Source organism: Rattus norvegicus, chromosome X (genome assembly GCF_021556685.1).
Source record: "Rattus norvegicus strain SHRSP/BbbUtx chromosome X, alternate assembly SHRSP_T2T, whole genome shotgun sequence".
In the NCBI taxonomy this organism is placed as follows: Eukaryota; Metazoa; Chordata; class Mammalia; order Rodentia; family Muridae; genus Rattus; species Rattus norvegicus.
In genome coordinates, this window is record NC_141554.1 from 51,534,907 (window position 1) to 51,547,185 (window position 12,279).

At 36.0% G+C, this 12,279-nt stretch overlaps 1 protein-coding gene across 20 annotated transcripts in view; it reads right to left on the reverse strand.

The window, feature by feature from the left end:
* Nucleotides 1–12,279, reverse strand: part of Mageb16 (MAGE family member B16) — a 218,310-nt gene that overhangs the window by 21,302 nt on the left and 184,729 nt on the right. For 15 of the 20 annotated variants that reach the window (XM_087599994.1, XM_087600004.1, XM_087600001.1 and 12 more), the window contains 2 exons: nucleotides 11,116–11,172; nucleotides 8,833–8,900 (listed from right to left, as the gene is read on the reverse strand). The gene's annotated coding sequence lies outside the window, so the exon portion shown is untranslated. Of the gene's footprint in view, nucleotides 1–6,820; nucleotides 6,899–8,832; nucleotides 8,901–11,115; nucleotides 11,173–12,279 lie in introns of those variants that run through there. The other 5 variants (XM_087600000.1, XM_087600003.1, XM_087599996.1 and 2 more) reach the window with 2 other exon arrangements.

Sequence of the window (12,279 nt, forward strand, 5' to 3'; positions counted from 1 at the left end):
TCATTCCATTAACTTGTTTTCTTTTTCCTATCACCCTGGGCTATTTCTAAGTTTAGTTTTGAAAAATAGGATTAGCACTATACATATATTTTTACCCCCAGACTTCAATGAACATCATGACATTTCATATTTTTATATTTTAATTATTTTTCTAATTATTATAATTGACATATTAGAAAAAGTAAATTGCAACCTAACATAATACACTTTTATTATGAGGAAGGGATAGGGACTTCACAAGAAGCCTACAAAATCAACTAAAGTGGACCCTTGGGGGTTCTTAGAGATGGAACTGCCAAAGAGTGAGGATGGGCTAGACCTAGAACTCCCCCAGCATATATGTAGTAGACTTGCAGCTTGGTTTTCATGTGGGTTCCTCAACAACTGGAGTGGAGGCTTACCCTGACTGTGTTGACTATATACAGATCCTGTTCCTCTAATTGTGCTATCTTGTCTGGCATCAGTGGGAGAGGATGTGCCTAGTCCTGCAGTGAATTGATGTGGCAAGTGGGTTGGTACTGATGGAGGACCTCCCCCTTCTCAGAGGTCAGGCAGAGGTGGGCAGTGACCATATGAAGGGGAGACTGGGAGGAGAGTGGGGACTGCAATAGGGATGCAATGAAAATTAATTAATTAATTAATGTAAATAAAAAAATAAGGAATTAAGGTAGAAAATAAGTTCTACACATAGCAGTGAAAATTGGAAACACATAAAGCTCAATTTATTGTAAGAGTGAGCACAAAAACCTCAATATATAAGACATTCTATGTACTGTCATGAGTGATGGGTACCATAACTAGTTCATTCTTCTTTTTTAAAAGATCTAGTTATCATTTAGATGTCAGAGAATCTATAAATTTAGTATCAAATATTATTTAATAAAGGACTTATCCGAATAAAGATGAAATACAAATTTAAGGAGATTAACCAATTAACTTAGAGACATTCATGAATTGAAGTGAGAAAAATAATTCATAAGCTAATCAATTTATAGTAAATATGTTTTAGGCACTGGAGAGATAGTTCAGTGGTTAAGAGCACTTGTTTTGCTTGCAGAATACCTAAATTTGGTTCACATTACCCATATGGTGGTCTATAATTACCTCTAAGTTCAGTTTCAAAAGATTTGCTGCCATTTTCGGGTCATTGGGGTCACCAAACTCATATTGTGCATACAATTAATATGCAGATATAAAATTCATATACAAAAAAGTAAATAAATCTAAAAAGAACATAAAAGGAATAGAAAACAAAACAAAAACCCATGACACTCATATATTGTATAGAATTATTTAAAATTTTTGTATTAAGATTTAATAGTGGCGGGGCTGGGGATTTAGCTCAGTGGTAGAGCGCTTGCCTAGGAAGCGAAGCGCAAGGCCCTGGGTTCGGTTCCCAGCTCCGAAAAAAAGAAAAAGGAAAAAAAAAAGATTTAATAGTGGCTAAAGACATGTCCTATCAAATATTTACATTGAACATTTTATGAATATAGGGAATTAATATAAAATAGAGGTAGGCAAAGATAATATGAATTAGAAGAATCCACACTATCATTAAACTCAAATAGAATTTATTTGCAGACATTATACTAAAATCTATTAATGTATTGAAGGCATTTTAAACATTATTGTCTTTAAAATCTGCACACAAAATTTAGTGTTTGCCGAAGCAATACATAGGATAAAATTGAATTTATAAATATATAAAATATAAAATCAAATAGGGCAGAACAAGTGTAAGAACTCTAGAACAATTATGTACCTTATATTTAAATTACTAAAGAACTGACAAACAGGACAAATGTTACAGATTTCTAGAATGTTCAATAAACAAGTTAGACCATACCAAATTTAATCTGGTGATATCCTTAAAATCAATATATTGTTATTTGAGAATACTTTTGATTAGAATCATGATTGAAAACTATCTTTACAACACATAAATCTATTACAGGTCAATTCAAAACCTAATTTTATGTTATTTCATCTAAAAATTTATATACTTACATTAATAGGATATAATGCCACATTAAGAAAAATATGTTAACAAAACCAAGCAACCATTATTTATTCATGTTTAAAAGGTATGTAAACAAATCAGAAAAGGATATCTATGAAAAGCTATATGAAATATAATACATAACATGGAAATACTGCATTGAAGATTATCTTTCTAGTTAATATTATATTTCTTCTTAATAAACTAGCAAACAAATGAAATGTGTTATGTTTGAAAAACACATTAATATAATTTGTATATTTATATGTATAAGTTTATATGAAGAAAATATATTCATGATAAATAGTTAATAATGAGAAGACCTGAAAGCATAGAATCAATATGTAAACACTTGGGGACAGCAAACAAAATAAAAATAAAGTTAAATAAAATATAACATCCACATTACTATAAAAATCTGGTGTTTAAAACTAAATATACTAATATAATCTTAAATGTGTTTGTGATGAAATGACTCCAGTATTTTTACAATCGAACCTGAGGGGAATTAAAATTAAATAGTCTACCTGTCAACAAAATATTCCTCTATTTAGAACTTCACTGATTTCTTCATTCCTTAGAAATTTTATCTATTATTTTCACATACTTTTATTTCCTATGAATTGGTTTCCTCTGCCTACATAAAAATATTGTCAAACATTTGGTGACTAGCAGCCAGTGGTGGAGCAGGTCTTTAATTTCAAGACTTGGTAGGCAGAGGCAGGCAGGCCTTTGTGAGTTCAAGGCCATTCTGGTACACAGAACAAGTTTCAGGACAGCCAAGGTTGCACAGAGAAAAAAGAAAATAAAGCAAAGATACATACATACATATATACATACATACATACATACATACATACATACATACATACATAGATTACTGAAGCCACATGAATGTTTTTCCTTAGAGTTCCAGAATTTAGATATCAAAAAAAAATTTAAAATATGAAAATGAAAATGTTAGTTGAATTGGATCTTTCTTCAGGCTCTGGAATAGAATCTATTGCAAGCTTTGTTCATGCCTTCCCATAGTTTGCCTGTATCTATTCTTACACCATTTCAAGCTCCTAACTAGTATACATTTTAATAATTTGAATACCTTTTATAATAAGCCAATTCTTCTTTCTTTGTTAATAAAGCTGGTATTTGCTATTCTTGGCCATTCAAAAGTCAACATAAATTGTAGACTTGGCTTATATGAACTAATGCATTCATGTCATATGTATAGACATGTACAAATAAACCTCTGTCTCCAAAGTGCTGAAAATAAAGCCATGCTCCACCACTGCTTGCTAGTCACCAAATGTTTGTTAATATGTTTATGCAGGCAGAGGGAACAAATTCATAAGAAATAAGACATTATGAGCTTATTCTGCAGATCTAAACTTGCCTGAACCCTGATAAACTTTTCTCTGATGTCTGTAGTGAATTGACTTGTGAGATAACATTTAGGATCATCTTCTGAAATTGGTCCCCTTACTCTGCAATTAAAGGGACTCAAGGTGTCTTTCATTGCCTTCAAGAAGTCCATGTTCTTCCCCACTGTCCAGTTGAGTTTTCCTGTCTCATAGTGGCAAGCAGGACCCAGTCTCCACTGCAATAGCAACCAATAACTCTGTGGAAGCTTTAGAAACTCCTATCATCTTTACCAATCCTACAACAGATAGAGGCCTTATATCCAAAATATACAAAGAACTCAAGAAGTTAGACCGCAGGGAGACAAATGACCCTATTAAAAAATGGGGTTCAGAGCTAAACAAAGAATTCACAGCTGAGGAATGCCGAATGGCTGAGAAACACCTAAAGAAATGTTCAACATCTTTAGTCATAAGGGAAATGCAAATCAAAACAACCCTGAGATTTCACCTCACACCAGTGAGAATGGCTAAGATCAAAAACTCAGGTGACAGCAAATGCTGGCGAGGATGTGGAGAAAGAGGAACACTCCTCCATTGTTGGTGGGATTGCAGACTGGTACAACCATTCTGGAAATCAGTCTGGAGGTTCCTCAGAAAATTGGACATTGAACTGCCTGAGGATCCAGCTATACCTCTCTTGGGCATATACCCAAAAGATGCCCAACATATAAAAAAGACACGTGCTCCACTATGTTCATCGCAGCCTTATTTATAATAGCCAGAAGGTGGAAAGAACCCAGATGCCCTTCAACAGAGGAATGGATACAGAAAATGTGGTACATCTACACAATGGAATATTACTCAGCTATCAAAAACAATGACTTTATGAAATTCGTAGGCAAATGGTTGGAACTGGAAAATATCATCCTGAGTGAGGTAACCCAATCACAGAAAAACACACATGGTATGCACCCATTGATAAGTGGCTATTAGTCCAAATGCTTGAATTACCCTAGCTGCCTAGAACAAATGAACCTCAAGACGGATGATCAAAATGTGAATGCTTCACTCCTTCTTTAAAAGGGGAACAAGAATACCCTTGGCAGGGAATAGAGAGGCAAAGATTAAAACAGACACAGAAAAAACACCCATTCAGAGCCTGCCCCACATGTGGCCCACACATATACAGCCATCCAATTAGACAAGATAGATGAAGCAAAGAAGTGCAGGCCGACAGGAGCCGGATGTAGATCGCTCCTGAGAGACACAGCCAGAATACAGCAATACAGAGGCGAATGCCAGCAGCAATCCACTGAACTGAGAACGGGACCCCCGTTGAAAGAATCAGAGAAAGAACTGGAAGAGTTTGAAGGGGCCCGAGACCCGTTATGAACAACAATGCCAAGCAACCAGAGCTTCCAGGGACTAAGCCACTACCTAAGGACTATACATGGACTGACCCTGGACTCTGACCTCATAGGTAGCAATGAATATTCTAGTAAGATCACCAGTGGAAGGGGAAGCCCTTGGTCCTGCTAAGACTGAACCCCCAGTGAACTAGATTGTTGGGGGGAGGGTGGCAATGGGGGGGATGGGGAGGGGAACACCCATAAGGAAGGGGAGGGGGAGGGATTAGGGGGATGTTTGCCCGGAAACTGGGAAAGGGAATAACACTCGAAATGTAAATAAGAAACACTCAAGTTAATAAAAAAAATAAATAAATAAAAAACAATACCAAAAGACTATACATGGATTGACCCAGGGCTCCAACTGCATATGTAGCAGAGAATAGCCTTGTTGGGTCACCAGTGGAAGGGGAAGCCCTTGGTTCTGCCAAGGTTGGACCCCCAGTGCAGGGGAATAAGGGGGGCAGTAAGCAGTAAGGAGGAGGTATGTTGGGAATACCCATATGGGGTAGGGGGAGTGAAGGAGCATGGGATAGGGGCTTCTGGACAGGAAACCGGGAAGGGGAATAAATTTGAAATGTAAGTAAAGAAATATATCTAATAAAAAATTAAACAAAAAAACAAAAAACAAAAACAAAACAAAACAAAACACTCCTGTCATATGATACCTGGTATCAACAGTTCTGTGGGGAACTTCTCTATCTGGGCCTACTTTTGGATTTTTAGTCTGCACTAAAGGTATTCACCTTGGGCCCATGTAAAGTTCCAGTGCCTTTGTTGATCAGTGACTGCATCTTTGATGGTCATCATTTTTATTTCTTTTATTGAAATTAGGTTTATTTTTTTCATGCAACAATTAATGATTATAGTTTCCCTTCTCTCTACTTCTAGTTTTTTTCTCACCCCCCACCACCACTTCCCTCTAGATTCACTCACTTGCTTTCTCTCATTAGAAAAGAGCATGTCTCTAAGAAACAGCAACCAAACATCTCAAAATAAAATAAGATGAGATAAAACTATCGTATTAAAGTTATTTATTTGGCATCCCAACAGGAGAAAACATGTCCCCAGAGACAGCACAAGAGTCAGAGATCCACTTGTTCTCATACTCAGGAGTCCCCCACCCCCCCAAAAGAAGCCCACTAAGCTAACAGCTATAATATATATGTAGAGGACCTGGTACAGATCCATGTAGACCATGTGTTAGCTGTTTTTGTCTCTGAGTTCATATGCATCTTGCTTAAGTCTTTCAGTGGACCTTATTCTCCTAGTGTCCTCCATCCGTTCTGGTCCTTACACACTTCTGTTCTTCCTCCCTGGTATTCTCTGAGCTCTATGGATAGGTATTTAATGGATACATCCCATTTAGATTCTCTCTGAATCATGTATGGTTGGGAGATGACTTCCTGAACTGCAGGCACTAAGATCCACAATTAATCAATGATACTGATGAAATTGCAAAGCTACTGTAGAACAAAGGACAACATCATTCAGGCAAAGTTTCAGTTTACAGATTGGAAAACCAACTCCAAACCTAATAGAGATCTATTATCCAAAGTATATTAAAAGAAACTCAGATAATTACATATCAAAGAACAAATAATTCAATTAAAAATGGAGCATACTGAGAATTCACAATAGAGGAATCTCAAATGCCCAAGTAACATTTAAAGACATGTTCAACATCCTTAGCCATTAGTGAAAGCCAATCAAAACTACTTTGAGATTCCATCTTACACATTTCAGAATGGCAAAGATCAATAACAGGTGACAGCTCATGATGGTGAGGATGTGCATCAAAGGAAACATTTTTCCATTGCTTGTGGGAGCACATACTTGTACAACTACTATGGAAATGAATGTGAGGGTTCCTCAGAATGATGGTAATCAACTTACCTCTAGCCACAGCTATACCAGTCTTGGGTATAAAACAAACTCATCTTACCACAAGGATGCTTGCTCAACCATGTGCATAGTGGGTTCATTCCTAATACTCAGAACCTGGAAAGAACCCATATGTCCCAAAACTGAAGAATGAATAAAGGAAAATTACATACTATCATATTGTGTAAATCAACTCCATGGGAACAGATGTAGAGTCCCTCAGCAAAATACTAGGTGGAGCTCAGGGAGTCCTATGGAGAAGAGAGAGGAGGAATTGGAGGAGCCAGAGGGTTCAAGAACACCACAAAAACATCACCCACAGAATCAATGGACTGAGACTCAAGCAGGCTTACAGAATTCAGGGAACCTGCATGGATCTGACCAAAGCCTTCTGTACATATTGTTATTGTTATAGAGCTTGGTGTTCTTGGGAGATTTGTAACAGTAGAAGCCAAGGCTCTCTCTGACTCTTTTGTTTGCCACCAGGATGCCTTTCCTCCTCCTCTATTGGCTTTGAGGTTAGAATATGGGCCTGGTCTTATTGTTGCTTGTTATTCTGCATTTAGTTGATGTCCATGGGATTTCTGCTTGCTTTCTGAGGGGAGGTGGAGGGACCATGGACCTGGGGGAAAGGGGATGAGGGACAGGGAGACTAGGGAGTGGAGAAAAACAGAAACTGCAGTCTGAATGTCATGTATGAGAGAAAATTAAAAAAGGGGGATAGAAAGTAAATTTAAAAAAACAAAAATGTGCTAAATTTATACAATGGAGTATTTATTACTTAGTGGTTAAAAAATGACATCATGAAACTTGCAGGCAAATAGAACTACAAAAAATATCATCCTGAATGAGGTAACCAAGACCCAGAAAGATAAATATGGTATGTATTCACATATAAGTGTATATTAACAGTTAAACACATAATAACCAAGCTACAATTCATAGAACCAGAATGGTTAGATAAAAAGAAAGGGACTGGGGGAGACACATGGATCTCCATGGGAAGGGGAATAGAATAGATTTTACTTGCAGAGTGGGGGAAGGTGGGGATAGAAATGGGAGGATCTGGTTGGGGAGATATAGTGTAGAGGGAAAGAATTTAGGGGAATGAATGGGAATTAAGGGGCATCTGAAAGATGATATGAGAATCTACTGCAGTGAAAATTTTTTCCAAAATATATGAAGGTGATTCTTGGGGTCTGTTAATGATGGAGTATGCAACGTCACAACAGGCCATCTCTTGTCACCAAATGAGACTTTCACTAGTAGGATGAGTTAAATTGAATTGATTTGTTGGGCACAGGGCCCCATGGAAATCCCTGAAATAACTAGACTATTGCTAAGACAAAGAGCTGCTCTCTGAAACCTGACAATGGGGCTCTTTTGTGGAGGACAATACCCATACAACTCATTGAACATGGAGAAGTTGAGCTGATATGTAATGGATCCTTCACCCCTACATTCTAGTTTCTTTAGTGCAGGAAGGTACTTTGCAGGGTACAAAAAGAGAAACATAAACACCAACCCAGCACAAAGCCTTTGACCTATAATCTGTACTACCTGCAAAATATGTTAGGGTTGAACTTGTGGTACTAGGCAACACAGGTCTAATTTGACATAAGGCCTACTCTTCAAGAAGGAACCCATTCCAGATACTGTTTGGGTAACTAAGAACCAGAAATGAGATAGCCAAGAGACCTACTGTAAAAGCAAACAAATACTATGAATCTAAAAAAGTAATAATAGAGTAACTCCAAATGATATCCTACTATCCTCATAGATTAGTGCCAGTCATCATCAGAGTTGCTTCCTCTGGCAGCAGATGGGAACAGATGCTGGTCACCTTTTAAGATATGATACAAAGAAAATAAAAGGATTTTCAGACACAGTACTAGAGTAACAATTTGTTGTTGTCTCTACTCAAACTGAGACATCCATTAACTTTCACTGAAAGTTTCTGATTCACTACTGTTTTTTTCTCCTTCTCTTGGCCAGTGGCCTAATCCCTCATATTAAGTAAGGCCCATACCTTTCTGACAAAGCTCTTTTATCAATGTGATGTATTTGTCTCATCTGGTTCTATTTCTCCCCAATTTCCAATACTCATAAGAGTAGATATGTCAAATTATCATATGGTTTCTTCTGTCCTAAGACAGAAAAAAAAATAAGGAGCCAAAGGTTTTACCTGTTTGATGACTGAAAAGGAAATTATCTTTCTCTGCCAACTTCGAGGAATTTAATTCAGCAAACAATCTAGAAGAGTTTCAAAGCAGATTATTATTCAAATGATTCACTATGATTTGCATCTCTACCGCTACGACCATTTTAATATGAAGAGATTCCTGTAGTTCATCTAATTTCCACAAATTATAAAATAATAATATATTGTTTCAAGTTTCTAATATTTATGATGATTTTTATAGTACCAACAGAAAATGGAAATATTCCATTTCAAAAAAAACTTGCTTAGTTATAGTAACAGACAATCTACATAGTCAGATTATATTCTGTCAATATATATTCATAAAGATATATGTGATGATGAAATGATGACTTCATTAAGAATGTATAGTAACAATCTTGTAGCAGTGCATATTGGTATATACCTGGGATTGTAACACATAAAGAGAAAAGAATGATGAATCCAAATTTGATTATAGCCTGTACTACATGGTGAAATTCAAGCTGGTTTCATTGACCATCTCTTCTCCTTATCCAATTGTTTATCTTTCTTGCCCCATTTGTCCACTCCCATATCACAGTTGTCTCCCTTAAGCGCCCATGTACACATATTCAATTTTCTACCCCTGCTCTTTCATATTTCTTCTCCTTACCATACTCACATTCATCTCTTTTAACATTCCCACGGATATATAGACATGTACACAGACAAAAAGATGGCTTTGATACACATTGCGATCTAGGGGCTGCCAAAGAGAAATGGAGGAATGGGGGAAGAAGGGATGGAGCAGGAGGGAGAGAGAACATGCAGAGAGATAATGGTAACTAAACAGACACAACATGAATATGAAAAATAGGACACTATAGAGATACCTCTAGAAAGTATGGTAATATTTGACAACTGTAGTACAGGATAGGAGAAAAGCTGTAAAATGTTATCTTGACATGACATGTCTGTTACATACTCCTTCTTACAGAAGCTGTGATTACTTGCACAAGACTTATGTAATATTAGCCAATAAAGATTCCAGCATGGGGGCTGGGGATTTAGCTCAGTGGTAGAGTGCTTACCTAGGAAGCGCAAGGCCCTGGGTTCGGTCCCCAGCTCCGAAAAAAAGAACCAAAAAAAAAAAAAAGATTCCAGCATGGATACATGGATAGTGGAAGGCCTCATGACACTCCACCCTAGCTGGGAAGCTTGCCAATTGATGGCTTCAGGGGAAGGAAAATCTCTCTTTTTCTCAGACATGGGCAATGATAGATTCCCCATATACCAGTAGATAAACTCACAGCCATATGAACAGCACTACTTGGAGTCAGTGGGCTTGAAAATAGATATTTATAAACGGAGGAAATGCAGTTGGAAAGGAGACATGGAGGTTTCCTGGGAGAAGATGGAGATGGAGAATGTGAGGTAGTAATGATCAGTAATTATATGTATGTGTGAAATTTTCAGAGGATTAACAGTGAAAAATTATAATAAAGTACTAATAAAAACATTTAAAAAGTAAGAAAGAAAGGCATTATCAATTCAGAGAGGTGGATTTTTATAACAATTCAGTATTGAAGATCCATTAGAGAAAAAAAACTGAATTGTAGCTTAACCCTTACATCTTTTATATAATTAAATTGAAACAGCATGTATATCCATGTAAAGCATTAAATTACAAAGCTTTTCCAAGACAATATAGGACAATATTTTGAGGACCTTTGATTTGATGAAGAGTTTTTAGACATATACCATAAACATACCCCATACAATTGTTAACAAAGACTTCATTATTATTAGAACCAATTTTTTGCTTAGTCTTCTCAACACAAAATAAAATCAACTGGTTGTGTAAAGATGTTTCTAAGCCATGTTTTAGAAAAACCCTTAAAATGGAAGAGGGAAAACAACAAATTAAAATGGGAGTGTAGTTGAGTGAGTGCTTAGCCTGAGCTATTGTATATGTTCTAGGCCAAGCTTCACTACCCACACCCTTCCTCGTGGCAAAAAAGGCAAAAGCCAACAGCAACATTTTACTGAAGAAGATATATAGCCAGAAAATAGACACATGGAAAGAAATACAACTCTATTAAATAGCAGATAATTGATAATTAACAACAATTATGAAATGCCACAGCATGGATATTAAATGTAAATAAATAATAAAGATATAATGCCAAATAGTCAATAATAGTACAAAGAAATTAGATTACCAATAAATGTCAGAAATATAATATTGTTCAGTAAAAATAGTTGGAACTTTTAAAATGATGAAGCAAACTTCAAACATCAACTCACCAAGCAGCACAGCAGTTGCAGTTCTGTACGCTTAGCCCAGAAAATAAGACCTTATATCTGCAAAGAAAAAAATCTTCTACATAATTGTTCGTGGAAACTTTGTTTATAAAAGCACAAAGTAGAAACAAGCAAGATATTTCAACAATGGGCGAATGATTTAGCAAACTGTAGGACATTCATACCATGAGATAAGAAGAGACAAAATGTTGGTACATGCAGACAAATGTTTCAGTAAAATCTGGGACATTCAGACCATGGGACAAGAAGAGACAAACGATATAAAGCCAAATTGTATGGAGCTCAAGGCCATCCTACTGAGTAAAAACAAACTCGTTTTCAAAAGTTCCTATACACTTAAGATTCCATGTTTTATAACAGTCTCCAGAGGATAGAATGATAGAAATATAGAACATAATTTATGTTTGTTACATAATAAGCATTGGTGGGAAGAAGGGAGTAGGTGTTTCTGTTAGAGGGGTAGTGTTTGGGACTTGTTAAAAATTTTTAATGAAATGACGGTCATGCAGATAAACACATGAGAAAAATTCCTTGATCTCAGCAAATACATTTTAGTAATGCTATTTTCTTTGTTATTTTAGTTCTTTTTGATGGAGTCTCTGACATCAAACTAGTGGAAATCTCCTTCAGCTACCCATGCCTCACAGGTATGAGACACTATGGCCACCAGTTTCCAGGATTGGATACTATACTCTAGTTAGGAATTATGCTCTAGTCAGGCTTAGTTAACAACCTATCATCTTGTGGGACTTGTACAAAAATTCAGAACTCTCATGCTGTAAGTTAGACTTACAGATCTGTGAGATAATGCATGATATTTGTCTTAAGACATTACGCTTATGCTATTTTGTTATTGAAACAATTGAAAATTATACATATATACAATTACTTCATGTTCTTATCTCATAGTACATGAAACATAAAATTTATTTAAATAAAAATTGTTTCTGCTTAGTGTACATTTCTGCTATAGAATTTGTTGAGCCAAAAATTGTATTAACTGGGGAAACATGGCCATACTATTTTATATGTTTGTATGAAAAAAAATTTATAAACCCAGTATAATGCACAGTGAATATAAACCAAGAATAATCCTATTCATCGACCATTTTTCTATTAACTAATGAATACAAAATAAAATTAAAG